Raw genomic sequence first — 16,706 nt, 5'->3', positions numbered from 1 at the left:
GACCTCTTAAAGCAGCTTAGTTCACTTATTCAGCGCATTAGCTAATCTCATTCTCCTCGGGCAGGGTAGGACTCACGAATTCAGGGTTCCATGCATGAGAAGTCATAGGAGCTAGGATTTAGAGGGGCAAAGAAAGGAAGCAAATCCTTTATTGATCTCCACCACACATCCTCGTTTTTCATTTTAAAAATTCTGGAAAGGAGTCTCAGTAGGAATCACTTCAGACTTACTCATTCCTTCTCCCCTCAAACAGCTCAGGCACTTTTCAAGAGAGCAGACTCATTTCACCCAGGCCGAGTTTGGCATTAATGCCCACCGTGTACTACAAGGTTTGCGACTACATGTATGGATAAAGGAAAAAATCAGACCACTCAGAAGGAATTATTTTAACTATTAATTTATTTGATTTTTGAAGGTGAAAAACTATTTGAGGAATCAAGTCAAACACTAATTGAATTGTGGTGGGGAAAACACAAGGCTCACTTTGCTAACAAGCAGCATTTGCTGGAAGAATTTCAGAAAACAGTGCCAAGAGGCCAGCCTAGCTGTGTGGCCCTAAGGGAAGTCACAATATCTGAAGCCCCAGATCTGCTTATCTGTAAAATGAAGAGATTAGGCCAGGTGACCTCATGACCTCTAAATGCCCTTCCAAACGTAATTTCATCCTGCTAGGCTCAACAATTAAGGGCAAAGGACCATAGGGAAAGTGCTGTCCAGTCAGGAGCCACACAGAGAAATTGGGAATTTTTAGAAAATGCTTCAGGGATCTCTGGCATCACATCATTCAAGCTCTCCTTTCTGACTTTTCTATTTGCTATAATGACAACTCTTGTCCTAGCTAAAAACCTTGGACTCTTCCCTCTCAGTCCTCACATTTGGTCACCAGGTCCTTGGCTTTTTCCATTACAGAGTCTCTTCAATGAACTTTGTCATTTGCACTGCCATCTCTGTATAAAGTACAAAATCAAAGAACTCAGGTTCTTAGATCTGACCCTCACCTATTTTTTCCACCTAATCTCCAACTACTGTGACAGACTGTTTCTCACTGTACAGTAGCTACAACATACAGCTGACATTCCTGCCACTGAACATTTATATCCACTGCTTCCCAGCTCAGAATACTTCTTAGTCCTAGCTACCTGTTCAGATTATGATAGCTCAGCTCAGGGATCTTGCTATCCAATAAAATACTATAACACTTAGGATCTGTACCACTCAATGTGGCAACTTAGCAGGCCTACCTCATTTTGTTTTTTTCTGTTATTTATATTTATCTCCAAAACTAAACTGTAAGCTCCTTACTGGATAACCCTAGGCCCCAGCCAGTTAAGAAAGAAAAAGCTATTTTCAGTATCTCAAAAAGCCTAAAAGAAATTATATATTCATCTACAATTAGGCTGTTCAAATTACCTAGAACAGCAAGATTTTTTTTTAAATTAAAAAAATTTATATTTTTATTTTTTAAGTAATCTCTATACCCAACATGGGGCTCGGACTCACAACCCCAAGATCAAGAGTCACATGCTCCACTGACTGAGCTAGCCAGCCAGGAGCCCCAGGATTCTCTGTTTTTATCTGAAATTATATGACACTGAAATAACACCAATTACTTCATGTTAACCAAAGCTCTGATGGGCAGCTAGATGTGACTGATTTTTAGAAAGGGAAAACAGGAGTGCCTGGCTGGCTCCATCAGTAGAGCATGTGACTCCTGATCTTGGTTGGGGTCTTGAGTTCAAAAGTTCAAGTCCTACGTTGGATATAGAGATTATGTTAAAAAAAAAAAAAGAAGAAGAAGAAAAGAAAAGGGAAAATAAATTACTATTAAATAAGACTTTTTTTAAAAAAGATTTTATTTATTTATTTGACACAGAGAGAGAGAGGAATCACAAGCAGTCAGAGTGGCAGGGAGTAGCAGAGGGAGAAGCAGGCTCCCCGCTGAGCAAGGAGCCCAATGCGGGACTCAATCCCAGGACCCTGGGATCATGACCCAAGCCTAAGGCAGATGCTGAACGACTGAGCCACCCAGGTGCCCCTAAATAAGACTGTTTTGAAGACTAAATCTATGAGATTCACAGAGGTACATAAAAATAAAAATAGCCAGCCCGTTCTTTTGTCACCCCATTGCCAAAACAAGTGACATACCCATAGTAAGTGCTTAAGAATATATTCATTAGTCTATGATTATTTTCAGCTTTCCTTAAGCCCTCTCTGTCCTTTGCTTTAATTAAAATACTGGTCTTTTCTTTTCATGTAAATAAGATTGTAAGAGTTTCCCTTCAATTTCAAATAAATTTTTAAGAATAAGATAAACAAGAATCACACAGCACTTCTCAGAGTGGGACTAGAAAGGTTTTTAGTGTCCAAGAAATAAAGCCTCAAATCACGGTAAACTGCCTATGTCAAGGGGCCCTACATACTACTAACATCTTTAGAGAGTAAATTTTCCTTAATTGCAACCTTACCCAGATGACAAAAGTAGAAGCAGAACCAAGTTTGCAGAATGACTACCAAGTAAGAGTGAAAACTGATTTGCAATCTATCAATGGCCCCTTGTGTTTTGAAAATGTCACTGGCATATTTAAAGGAGGCCCCAGAGCTCTGAAGTCTGGCCCAGACAATCTATAAATCACTACTCACAGCAAACCTTTATAATATTCTGGATGTTTAAAAAGCATTAATAGGCAGATTAAACAACAGTCACACTTCATTTTACAGACTGGTTGTACCAGAGGCTACTGGTTATAGACTCTTGGAATGTTTCTCTTCCTCTTCTAAAAATGTGAAGTAACTATTAAGATTAGAGCCTTGGGGGAACTTCTCAATCTGGCCAAGATGTAGTAACAAGGACCATATTTACTCTCCCACCTGAACCAACAACAACCAAAAGAAGCCAGACAAAAAATATAAAACAACAGTTTTCAAGATGGATATCACGCAGTGAAGGAGACTGATGCCTCAGAGATGGGAAACGTACAAGATTGGCCCTAGCTTATCACCTTCAGAGAACTTACAGGCCACGGCAGGAAAAGAGGGAACTACAAGAGCTGTGAGACCAGGGAGAACAAGATAGCTAGCGTTCACAACTCAGATATGGAGACAAGATAACAACACAGAGAATCCCAGAGATCTGCAGAGGGTCTTCCTTGGGAATTCAGTAGTGCTGATCAGTGTATGCCTGTACTCAGGGTCATGGAAAGAACAAACCATCTCAAAGCATTAGAAGGAAAAGTACTGGGCACTCACAGAGGGCCAGGAACAGTCGCTATTCACACCAGGCCAACTAGAAATGTCCCAGTTCAACGAGATAGAGTACTTAGAAGGGTCTTGCCCTAGTATTGGAGAGTAATTAGCCCTAGACTAAATGCTGCTTGAGTGCCGCCCAAAAATAAAAAGCAAGATCCAAAAGGATCAAACTATTTTAAAGTTATTTAACTGCATCTCAAATTAAAATTCAGGCATGTTTATAAAAATACAAAAATATTCAGCACCCAACAAGCTAAAATTCACATCTGCCATTCAATCAGATGTGCCAAGGCATGCAAATAAAAATACGACCCATAATGAGAAGAAAAATCAATCACTGAAACTAACAACTGTATAGATGTTAGAATTAGCAGACAAGAACATTAAAACAGTTATTATAATGGACATATATTCAAAAAATTAAGTAGAGACAAGGAAGGTATAAAAAATTTCTAAATCCAATTTAGAGATGAAAACAACCATCTCTAAGGTGAAAAATACACTGGATGGGATTAATGGAAGAATAGACATTGCAGAAGAAAGGATTAGTGAACTTGAAGACACACAATATAAAATTTCCAAGATGAATTGTAGAGAGAAAAAGGAATTAAAAAAGGAATCAATAAGCTATGGGAGGAGCGCCTGGGTTGCTCAGTCATTAAGCATCTGCCTTCAGCTCAGGTCATGATCCAGGGGTCCTGGGATCGAGTCCTGCATTGGGCTCCCTGCTCGGCTGGGAGCCTGATTCTCCCTCTTCTACTCCCCCTGCTTGTGTTCCCTCTCGTGTCTCTCTCTGTCAAATAAATAAATAAAATCTTTAAAAAAAAATAATAAGCTATGGGAAACCTTTAAGCAGCCTCACATACTTGTAGTTGGAGTCCAAGAAGGAAAGGATAAAGGTAGGCTGGGGAAAGATCAAAATAGACATTTGAAGAAATATGACTGAAATTTCAAAATTTGATGAAAATTATAAACCCACAGATCTCACAAGCTTGATGAACACAAACACCAGAAACACAAAGAAAACTACAACAAGATATTTCATAATACAATTACTAAAAACCAGGGGTGCCTGGGTGGCTCAGTCGTTAAGCATCTGCCTTCAGCTCAGGTCATGATCCCAGGGTCCTGGGATCGGGCCCCGCATCGGGCTCCCTGCTCCATGTGAAGCCTGCTTCTCCCTCTCCCACTCCCCCTGCTTGTGTTCCCTTTCGCGCTATGTCTCTCTCTGTCAAATAAATAAATAAAATATTTAAAAATAAAAAAATAAAAAAAATAAACCAGTGATAAAGCAAAAATCTTAATGGCAGCCAGGGGAAAAAAAGACATGCTATATATGGAGAAACAAGAGCAAAGATGACAGATTTCTTGTCAGAAACAGTGCAAGAAAAAGACATTGGAGCAACATCTTTGAAGTACTGAACAAAAAAGCTGTAAACCTAGAATTCTATACTCAGCAAAAAATATCTTTCAAAACTCAAGACAATATAAAGATTTTTTTCAGATGCACAGAAACGGAAAGACCATAACAAGAAGACTTGCACTACAAGAAATGTTAAAGGGGGTCCATCAGACAGACAGAAAATGACTCCAGATTTCTGGAAATATACACTAGGAATGAAGAACAGTGGAAATAGTAACAAGAGATGTGTTGGGTTTTTTACAATTTGTATCTTTTAAAAGATAATAACTGTTTAAAACAACAATAGTAATCATTTATTGTGGGTTTTATAGCCTATATGTAAGTAAAATGTATGACAACAATAGCATAAAGGTTGGGAGGAGAGACATGGAAGTATATTATGAAAGGTATATTGTATAATTAAGTGTAAGCATCCTATAAGTGACATCGCATAATTCATTTGAAGATAGACTATAATAAAGTAGTATACTCAAACCCCAAAATAAGGTAGAAAAAGAGGAAAGAGGACACAAAGAACAGATAAGACAAATAGAAAACAAGTAACAAGAGGACAGACATAAACTTAACTCATATCAATAATAACATTAAAGACAATGGTCAAAACACCACAATTAAAATTTGTCTTACTGGATAAATAAAACAAGACCCAACTATACTTCACCTACAAAAAACTATACTTCAAATATGAAGACACAAATAGGTTAAAAGTAAAAGGATGGAAAAAGCTATACCATGCTAACACTAGTCAAAAGAAAGCTGGAGCAGCTATAATAATACCACATAAAGTAGATTTCAGAGCAAATAATATTACCAGGGAAAGAGAAGGTCATTTCATAGTTATGAAGAGGCCAATTCATCTTGAGGACATAAAAGTCCTAAACATTTATGGGGGCGCCTGGGTGGCTCAGTTGGTTAAGCATCTGCCTTCAGCTCAGGTCATGATCCCAGAGTCTTGGGATCCAGCCCCGCATGGAGCTCCCTGCTCAGCGGGGAGCCTGCTTATCCCTTTCCGCTGCCTATCCCCCTGCTTGTGCTCTCTCTCTCTCTCTAGCAAATGAATAAATAAAATCTTTAAAAAAAAAAGTACTAATCATTTATGTATCTAATAACAGAGCTTCAAAATAAATGAGAAAAAACTGAAACAACTTGAAGGAAAAATAGGCATATGTTATTTTTAGAGGTTTTAAAAACACTCTCATAATAATAGCACAAGTAGAAACAAGATCAGCAAGGATATTGTCTTAATCATTTTGGGTCACTATAACAAAATCCCACAGACTGTGTAGCTTATAAACAACTGAAATTTAATTTTCATGGGTTCTGGAGACTGAAAATTGGAGATCAGGGAGCCAGCATGGTTGAGTGAGGGCCCTCTTCCTGGTCTATGGCCAGTATCTTTTCTCTGTGTCCTCACCTGATAGAAGGGAATAAGAAGTTCTGTGGGTTCTCTTTTGTAAGAGTACTAATCTTATTTATAAGGGCTCCACCTTCCTGACCTAATGACCTCCCAAATGCCCCACCTACTAATACCATCACCTTTGGAGGTGAAGATTTCCATGTATGAATTTGAGGGTAGACACAAACATTCAGACCATAGCAGATATAACAGACCCAAACAATACTATTAACCATCTTAACCTAACTGACATTTATAGATCACTACAAGACACAAGAATATAATTCTTTTTCAAGTACACACAAGATATTTACCAAGATAGACCATATATTGGGGCACAAAACAAGTTTTAATAAACTTATAAGAATTTAAGGCATACAAAGTATGTTCTCTAACTACAGTGAAATTAAGTTAGAAATCAATAACAGAAAAACATCTGGAAAATCCCCAAATATGTGAAATCAATATACAATTCTAAGTAACCCATGGGTCAAAGAAGAAATCAAAAGGAAAACTAGGAAATATTTTGCACTGAATGAAAATTAAAATACAACATATCAAAATTTGTGGATGGCAATAAAGCAGTCCTTAGGAGGTAATACCCATAATAAAAAAAGAAAGTTCTCAAATCAGTGACCTCAGTTTCTACCTTACTAAACAAAGGGAGCAAATTAAACCAAAGTATTATGCATAGAAAGAACGTAATAAAGATCTGAGCACAAGCAATGAAAGAGAAAAAAGAAAAATCAATGAGACCAAAAGTTAATTAAAAAAAAAAAAATCAGTCAAATTGCTAAACCAGACTAATCAGCACACACACAAAAAGACTGAGAGGGACACCTGAGTAGCTCAGTCAGTTAAGCCTCCAACTCTTGATTTCTGCTCAGGTCATGATCTCAGGGTCCTGGGATTGAGGCCTGCTTCAGGCTCCGTGCTCAGCATAGAGTTTGCTTGTCCCTCTCCCTCTGCTCTTCCCCCATTCAGGCTCTCTCTCTATCAAATAAATAAATAAATAAAAATTAAAAAAAAAAATAAAAGGGGAGCGCCTGGGTTAAGGCAGTCAGTTAAGCATCTGCTTTTGGCTCAGGTCATGATTACGGAGTTCTGGGATCGAGTCCCAGGAGTCAGGCTCTCTGCTCAGTGGGGAGCCTGCTTCTCCCTCTCCCTCTGCCCCTTCCCCCCGCTCATGCTCACTCTCTCTCAAATAAATAAATAAAATCTTTAAAAAAATGTGGGCGGCATGCCTGGGTGGCTCAGTCGGTTAAACGTCCAACTCTTGATCACAGGGTTGTGAGTTCAAGCCCTGCATTGGGCTCTACACTGGGTGTGGAGCCTACTTGAAAATAAATACATAAATAGCTGTTCTTTATCGAGGCCTTTCCTATATAAAATAGGCCTTCCTCTGTTATCTCTGTAATAGTAGCTTATTCATTTTCTTCATAGCACTGTGATCACAATTTGCTCTTTATTTCACTGTTTACTGTTCCCCTATTCCTGCCCCATTAGAGTTCAAGGTCCATGAAAGCAAAATAACATATCCATCTTGTTTACCATAACTTTTGCAGGGCCTGGGGCATTTAACAATGGGGTGCAAATTATTAAATGAATGGACCAATTTCTTCAGTCCCTTCAAGTCTGCCTCCACAGCCTGTCTGGCATTTGTCCCTTTACTTCACTCTGACAATATAAGTCTGAGCCTTCCTGTTGTGCTAACTTTTTTAGTGGTTTCCCAGACTCCTTCCTTTTCCTATCCATATTGTAGAATGTTGTCTAAGACAATTCCATTCTAGTCACATCATTTTCTCTGTTCAAATCCTGTAATAATTTTAATGCAATCTTTATCAAAATTCTAACAGCCTTGTTTTGCAGAAATGACCCTCAAATTCATATAGAATTGCAAAGGGCCCTATATAACCAAAACAATATTGAAAAAGAACAAGGTCTCATACTTTCTGATTTCAAAACTTACCACAAAGTTATAGTAATGAAAATAATATAATACTAGCACAAGGACAGGCCTATAAACCACTGGGATAGAATTGAGTCCATAAATAAGCCCATATATCTATGGTCAACTAATTTTCAACAAGGGTGCTAAGATCATTCAACGGGGAAAGGATAGTCTCTTCAAATAGTGGTTGGCCAATTGCGTATCCACATACAAAAAAATGAAGTTGGATTCCTACCTCACACTCTATATAAAAACTAACTCAAGATTGATTAATGACTTAAATATGAGTTAAAACTATAAAAATCTTATATGAAAACATAGATATGAATATTCATGACCTTGGATTTGATAATGGATTCTTAGATATGACACTAAAAGTATGAGCAACAACAACAAAATAGATAAATTGCACTTCATAAAAAATTAAAAACCTTTGTGAAAAATCAAAATTAAAAAATTAAAAAACTTTGTGAATCAAAGATTATCATCAAGAAAGTAAAAAGACAACATATGGAGTGGGAGAAAATATTTGCAAATCATATATTTGAAAAGAGTCTAGCATCGAGAACATATAAAAAACTTGTACAACTCAACAACAAAAAGATAAACAACACAATTAAAAAGTGGGCAAAGGGCCTGAATAAACATTTCTCCAAAGAAGATATATAAACAGCCAACAAGCATATGAAAAGATGTTCAACATCATTAGTCATCAGGAAAATGCAAATCAAAACCACAAAGAGATACCAGGTCACACACACTAGCATGGTAATAATAAAAAATAAATTATAAAATAATTAAAAAAAGAGTGGAAACCAAGTGGTGGTGAGGATGTGGAGAAACTGGAGCCCTTGTATTTGTTGGTAGGAATATAAAATGGTGCAGCTACTGTGGAAAACAGTTTGTCAGTTCCTCAGAAATCTAAACATAGAATTACCATATGACCCAGCAATTCCACACCTATTTACCCCAAACAACCGAATACATGTGCCCAAATAAATATTTACATGTACATGTTAATAGCTGCACTATTTACAATAGCTGAAAGATGGAAACAACCAAATGTCTATCAAGGGATGAATGGATAAACAAATTGTGTTATATATATTCAACAGAATAGTATTCAGCCATAAAAAGTAATGAAGTACTGATATATGTTACAATATGGATGAACCTCAAAAACATGCTAAGTGAAAGAAGTCAGACACAAGAGGGCACATCCCAAATAAATCCACTACTTGGAATAAGTGGATCCACAGAAACACTAAGCAGATTGGTAGTTGCTGGGGCGGGGCGGGGGGGGGGGCGGAAATGGGAATGGGAAATTACTGCTTAATGGACATGGGGTTTAACTTGGGGTAAAGAAAATGTTTGAAACTAGATAGAAGTAGTGGTTACACAACATTGTAAATATACTAAATGTCACTGAATCGTTCATTTTAAAATGGTTAATTTTATGTTATGTGAATGCCATCTTAATTTTGTAGAAAACACCTTAACAATATCCCACTGATGACTAAATAAAATCTTATCAGCCTAGCCTCCTAGAGCCTTCATATCTGACCATCACATAATCCTACTTCCCCTTCATGCCTCCCATTCTCCAAGCAAAACAAGCCCTTTCCTCTACATGCAACACAGAACCTCATTTCTCTACAGACATAGTCCTGCTCTTCTTTCGTGGCATTATTCAAATACAAGCTCCTTTAAGAGTTTTTTCTCAATCTTTTAGTGGGGCATATTCTCTTTCCTGTAAGCTTCTACGAGCATTTTATCTGCACTTGTTGCTTTCTACCTCAGAGTTGTTTGTTTGTCCTCTATTAGTCAATAATTGTTGGCAAGATGCATATGTGATTCATCCTATTATTCCCAGTGTCCTTAGGATATTCTTACACGGATCAGCCACATAATATTGAAAGAAACAGATTAATAAAAAATAAATCTCTGCATATGAATCCTCTTGGCTTCCATTATAAAATTGGAGATGTGTTCTTCTGAGAATGTATTTGACTCTAGCATGTCTAAAACCTTTGAAAATCACATAAATAGGGGCACCTGGGTGGCTCAGTTGGTTAAGCATCTGCCTTCGGCTCAGGGCATGATCCCAGGGTCCTGGGATAGAGCCTGGCATCGGGCTCCCTGTTCCACGAGGAGCCTGCTTCTCCCTCTGCCTGCAGCTTTCCCTGCTTGTGCTCTCTCTCTCTGTGAAATGAATAAAATCTTAAAAAAAAAAGAAAAGAAAATCACATAAATAGGTAATATTACAGTTTCCTGATAAAATAGTTATAGACATATTTCTGAACACTAATAGGAAATAACTAGAACTATTTGTATCCCTCACAATAATTGCTAATGTTCTTTTTTTTTAAAGATTTATTTATTTATTTGAGGGGGGAGAGGAGTAGGGGAAGAGGTAGAGAAGGTCTTAAGCAGACTCTGTGTGGAGCTCAGAGCCAGATGCAGGGCTCGATCTCACCACCCTGAGATCATGACCTAAGCTAAAACCAAGAGTCAGATGCTTAACTGACTGTGCCGCCCAGGCACCCTATAATTGCTAATGTTCTTAATAGTATGAGTCAAAATAATAATAGCTAACAGTCATATCGCACTTTTACATATATTGATCCTCACAATAAGCTTATGAGCTATGCACAGCTATCATCCCCATTCTACAGGTGAAGAAACACCTACAAAGCCAAATCAATTGGCTTAATGTCACTTGCTATTAACTGGCAGAGTTGGGATTGGAATCTAGCTACTTTGGTTCCAGAGTACATACTCTCAACCACTATGCTACATCAGCTCTCTATAATGACAACTTAACCATGTATAATAAAATGATTTTGAAAAGTCAATGAGTTTCTAAGAAACTCATTGCTAATATTCTAGAGCAGATTAATGTGAAACTTCCACTGTTTTCTCAGACTTTATGCCTGGAATTCTGAGATGGCTAATAACTTTTATGAATAAACTTGATTCTTTTGTACTGAAGAAAGTATATTGACTAAGAAACAAAGCTGAAGCAGGAACACAACATAACGCACTATAAAGATATAATGACAAATGAATTATAATAAAGGAACACGATAAAAGTTTAAGTACACCAACGGGGATTGTACATTTACTGAAATATAAAGGTGCCTGAAAATTTCATAAAGAAAGACTGATTAAGTATAAATTTCTGATAAAAACAATATTTTAAATATTATTTTCTGTATCTCAAATTCCAAATAATTCTTATATATAACAGTGCTTATATATCTTCTGTTAAATCAATGTTGGTTTATATAAATATTAATGTTACAGTGAAGGGGACCTAACTCTATAAAAGAATTAGTGACCTATGATATAATTACGCTGAAGCCCTCTATAGCAGTGGGCCAGAGAAAATAAAATTGATAAACAATAATTAGAGGTTATTCATCTTAGAGAGGAAATAAAATCTTTGAATTTGACATCCAATTGAATCCTTTTCTCAACCCTCAAAAGTCAGATCTTTTCTATTAATCTTGTATGCAGAAAATCATCTATTAATGATGTGCTGAGTAATTTTGACACTGGAATTTGGAATAAGCCTTTGGGTTTAAGTTTGTCTCAAATGATTTATATGATCTGGTCAGTAATTTTTAATCCATGATTAATTACACATATTTCTTTTAAAAGACTAATTCAGATTCCATTAATGGAGACGGAGATTACAAGAACTTTTTTTATGCATTCTTTTGTATGCTAAGGGGGAAAATTATTTTCCACCATATTTTCATGATTCAAAAGACTATGTCATAAATAGGTGATTTGTTTTTTTCCAGTTTGGGTCCCAGAGCTTAGCACTAATAGCTTCATTCATATGAACTTACTTTCTAAGATTTTTTAAAATTAGTTTCAAAGGTAGGATTCAGTGTTTCATCAGTTGCATATAACACCCAGTGCTCATTACATCAAGCGCCCTCATTAACGCCCATCACCCAATTACCCCATCCCCCCACCCACCTCTCCTCCATCAACCCTCAGTTTGTTTCCTAGAGTTCGAAGTCTCTTATGGTTTGCCTCTCTCTCAATTTTCATCTTATTTTATTTTTCCTTCTCTTCTCCTATGTTCATTTGTTTTGTTTCTTAAATTACACATGAGTGAAATCATATGATATTTGTATTTCTCTGACTGAATTATTTCACTTAGCATAATACCCTCTGGTTCTACCCACATCGTTGCCAATGGCAAGATTTCATTATTTTTGATGGCTGAGTAATATTGTGTGTGTGTGTGTGTGTATACACCCCACATCTTCTTTATGCATTCATCTGTTAATGCACATCTGGGCTCTTTCCATATTTTGGTTATTGTGGACACTGCTGGTATAAACATCGGGGTGCAGGTGCCCCTTCAAATCACTATGTTTGTATCTTTTGGGTAAATACTGGTAGTGCAATTGCTGGGTCACAGGTTAGCTCTATTTTTAACTTTTTGAGGAACCTCCATACTGTTTTCCAGAGAGGCTGTACCAGTTTTCATTTCTACCAACAGCAAAAGAGCACATTTTAAATGAAGTAAAATGAGCACCATCAGCACCTAGATAGTGGTCTCCAGATATTTTCTGCTAAAATGAACCAGGGCTTCTTGTGGGATTGGATGATTGCAGATATGGGGCAGAAAATATACAAAATGAAATGTCTTAACTTCCTTACTTTCTGGTATGATATAAATGAATACCAGAGTCATGTCAAAGACCTTAGGACCAACGCAGTTAACCAAAGATGGAAAAATCAAGCATAAAAAAGAATAATGACTATGGTGAACTGAAACACAATGAATGCTAAATACAGAAGTTTACAAAGACACTAAAAAATACAAAACAGGGGCACCTGGGTGGCTCAGTTGGTTAAGCAGCCAACTCTTGGTTTAAGCTCAGGTCATGTTCTCAGGGTCCTGGGATTGAGCCCTGTATCAGTCTCCATGAACAGTGGGGAGTCTGCTTTAGGATTCTCTCTCCCTCTCCTTCTGCCCCTCCCCCCACTTGTGCACTCTCTGCCTCTCGAATAAATACACAAATCGTTAAAAAAATACAAAACAAACCTCATGGATTATCTATGAGTGATACTAAGGAACTAAATCTTTTTTTTTTAACTGGTAAATGGTAAGAATCAAGCCTTTATACTGCCTTTCCAATACAAATTATATCCAAGGTAACCAAATAGTCGATGAGGGGATGTTGCTTTTTATAGAAGAATGAATAAAGAAGAAATGTGACCATTTTGCAACCTCTAAGGAATTAATGCATCTAGGCAATGACCATCAAAGACTGCTCACCTTAAAAAAGGATAGCCAAACAGACATTTTGTCTCCTGAAAGAAAAAACACACTACCACTTATGAAGTGTTCTTGCCAAAAAATGTGAACCCAAATCTCATCAAGTTTATAGTTCTAACTTCCAATGTATAGGAAAAACAGAGGTCAGAGATACATGATAAATAACATTTCAGGAATTCAATCAGCAAAATTTAGTGGTAAATTCTATAGGACAAATGACCTTGTTTCTTCATTACGTAAGTTGTAAGGGAAAAAAGAAAGGCAAGAAACACTTAGATTAAAAGACTTAAAAGATACATCAACTACCAATTGTAATATATGGATATTATTTGGATCTTGATTGGAATAAACTGAAAAAAATATGAGGCAATTGGGGAAATTTAAATATGATGACTGGATATCTAATGACATTAAGAAATCACTGTGGTTTTTTAAAGACATGATATTACTGTTACGTTTCTGAAAAGAGTCTATATTTTAGAGGTAATACTGAAATATTTAAGGGGGTGCTTGTGTGGTTCAGTCAGCTGAGCGTCTGACTCTTGGTTTCAGCTCAGGTCATGATCTCAGAGTCCTGGGATGGAGTGTGGTGTTGGGCTCTGCTCTTAGTGCGGAGTCTGCTTGAGATTCTCTCTCTCCCTCTCCCTCTGCCCCTACCCCTGCTCGCACTCTCTCTCTCAAAATAATAAATAAACAAAATCTTTAAAAAATATACTGAAAGATGAAATGACCTGATGTTTCAGATTTGCCTCAAAATTGTGGAGACAGGGGAAGAGGGTGTGATTAGCTGAATAATATTTAACTGTAAGTAGGTAATTATTGAAAGTGGGCAACATGTTTATGAAGGCTAATTATACTATTCAGACTATTTTTGTAGATGTCTGAAATTTTCTATAATAAAAAGGTATGTTTCCTTAAAATAGTGTTTCCTTCAGAGGACTGGTGAGGTGGGAGAGTGTTGTTTTTCATTATAAGCCTTCCTGTACTATTTGTTTTTATTTTTAGGTACATGCATATATTTCATTTCTAAGGAAACAGTCCTATTAACAAGAAATACACGTATGTTAAAAAAATTAATCAGTCTATGGTGATTTAGTTCTAAAATGTACATCAGCAGTTTTCAATCTTCATGTCCATGGAGCCCTGGAAGGCCCTATGACCCTTTAAGGGGATCTGTGAGGTCAGACTATTTTCATAACAACACTAAGATGTTATTTGCCTTTTTTATTGATTCGCACTGCTGGTGCAAAAGTAATAATACCTAGAACTGCTGGTGCCCTGGCATGAAACAAGGCAGGCTCATGGCTATCTTACTCATTGTTTTCTTTACCATTACTCACTTGCAGTTTAAAAAGAGGAAAAAGCCAAGTTCACTTAAGGATATCCTTGAAAAAGCAGTATAAATTTTATTAAATCTTGACCTTTGAGTCCATTAGTTTTTAATATACTGTGTGACAAAATGGTTAGTATGCATAAAGCACTTCTGCTCTATTACCAAAGTCTAATGAGTGTCTGGAGGGAAAGTCCTTCCTTGTGTGATTGTTTGAGTTAAAAGCTGAACTAACTGCTTTATACAGAACACCATTTTTACTGAAAAGGATGACTGACAAATGACAATATTTGCCAAACTTGGGTATTTGGCAGACATTTTCTTGAAAACGAACAAAGTAAGCCTGTCACACTGAGGAAAACAACTCAGTGTATTTGTTGGCAATGATAAAACTCAACCTTTAAAGTGAAATTAAGAGTTTTGGAAAATTTGTTTCTTCCGCCCATGAGCTCGCCTGCTTCCTTCCACTGAAAGATTTTTCTGATGCACTCAGGGATATTAATAAATGTGATTTTTAAAAATATTATTAAATGAAATGAGTCAACATTTGGAAAATATGCATGAATTAGTGAACCAGTATTTTCCAAAAGACTAATGTATGAAGTTACAAAACCATGCATGCACCCAAGGTCCCTTCAAAACGTAAGCTGACCATAGTGGGTTGAATGGTGGCTCCCCAAATGGATCACAAGATAAGATCATTTATATATTTTCCAGGTGAGCCTTAAATCCAATGACAAGTGTCCTTACAAGAGACAGAAGAGAAGACACAGAGACACATGGAGGAGAAGGCCACATAAGGCAGACAACCACCAGAAGCTACAGGAGGTAAGGAACAAATGTCCCCTAGAGTCTTTAGAGAGAATGTGGCCTTGCTGACTCCGTGATTTCAGACTTCTAGACTCCAGAACTGTGAGAGAATAAATTTTTGTTGTTTTAAGTCACATAGCTTGTGTTTAAAAAACAGCCACTTGCCAAGTCTTGGTATAGTATCAAAGAAGAATTTTCACAGTTTTCTGGAAATGCTATTAAAATATCCCTGCTTTTTCCCACTACATATCTTTGTGAGGCCTGGGTTGGTTTTTTTTTTGCATACTTCAATCAAAACAACATATTGTAACTGTTTGAATGCAGCAGGTATAAGGATCCAGTTGTCTCTTAGTAAGCCAGATATAATTAAAGAGATTTGAAATATGTAAAACAGTGTTAATCTCACTAATTATTTTTTTAGTTTTGGGAAACACTTATCATAAAAATGTTTTATGTTAATATGTAATAGCTAAATATTTTAAACTTAAATATTTTTAAAAATTTCTCAGTTTTAACTTCTTATATAGTAAATATTGATAATCCACATATATACAAACTCTTTGGGGTCCTCAATAATTTTTAAGAGTGTAAGGGGTTCTAGACCAAAAAGTGTGCGAACCACTAGCACACACAATTAGTAAAAAAGGACAGACGAGTAGGGGCCTGAGCAATCAAAGGTATCATGTACATAAGATTTCAGTTATTTTTAACTATGCATTGGATTTTCAGGGGTAGGAAGGCAGAGACAGACCCTCCCAGGCAAAAGAACCCCATGAACATGTAATACTCTTTAGAAGCAGGTCTACACATGATAATTTCAGAAGACTGGACCATTAATAAATACATAAACAGGGGCTCCTGGCTGGCTCAGTCAGTTAAACGTCCCACTCTTGATTTCAGCTCACGTCATGATCTCAGGGTTGTGAGACTGAGCCCTGAGTCAGACTCCATGCGAAGTATGGAGCATGCTTAAGATTCTCTCTCTCCTTCTCCTTCTCCTTCTGACCCTCCCCCACCTGCTCGTGTGCATGTGTACTCTCACTCTCTCTCTCAAAAAAAAAAAAAAGACCGTTAAAAATAAATAAATGTATACATAAGCAATTTTACATATCCAGATTATTATCTTTTAAAAGACTAGATATATGACTCAATTTCAGGAATCTTTGTTAGTTTTTGGTAACCCGTAACTTGAAAAGATTTTTGGTTTTGTAAATGTGGGTAACATACCATTCTTCTTATTCTCTT

At 36.8% G+C, this 16,706-nt stretch overlaps 1 protein-coding gene across 1 annotated transcript in view; it reads right to left on the bottom strand.

Moving 5' to 3' along the window:
- The window catches only part of SGK3 (serum/glucocorticoid regulated kinase family member 3), a 139,816-nt gene that overhangs the window by 84,849 nt on the left and 38,261 nt on the right, over positions 1–16,706 (bottom strand). The window lies entirely within an intron of this gene.

Source organism: Phoca vitulina, unplaced genomic scaffold (genome assembly GCF_004348235.1).
Source record: "Phoca vitulina isolate PV1807 unplaced genomic scaffold, GSC_HSeal_1.0 scaffold25, whole genome shotgun sequence".
NCBI classification, from domain to species: Eukaryota; Metazoa; Chordata; class Mammalia; order Carnivora; family Phocidae; genus Phoca; species Phoca vitulina.
This window is presented reverse-complemented; position numbering and strand designations above follow the sequence as displayed.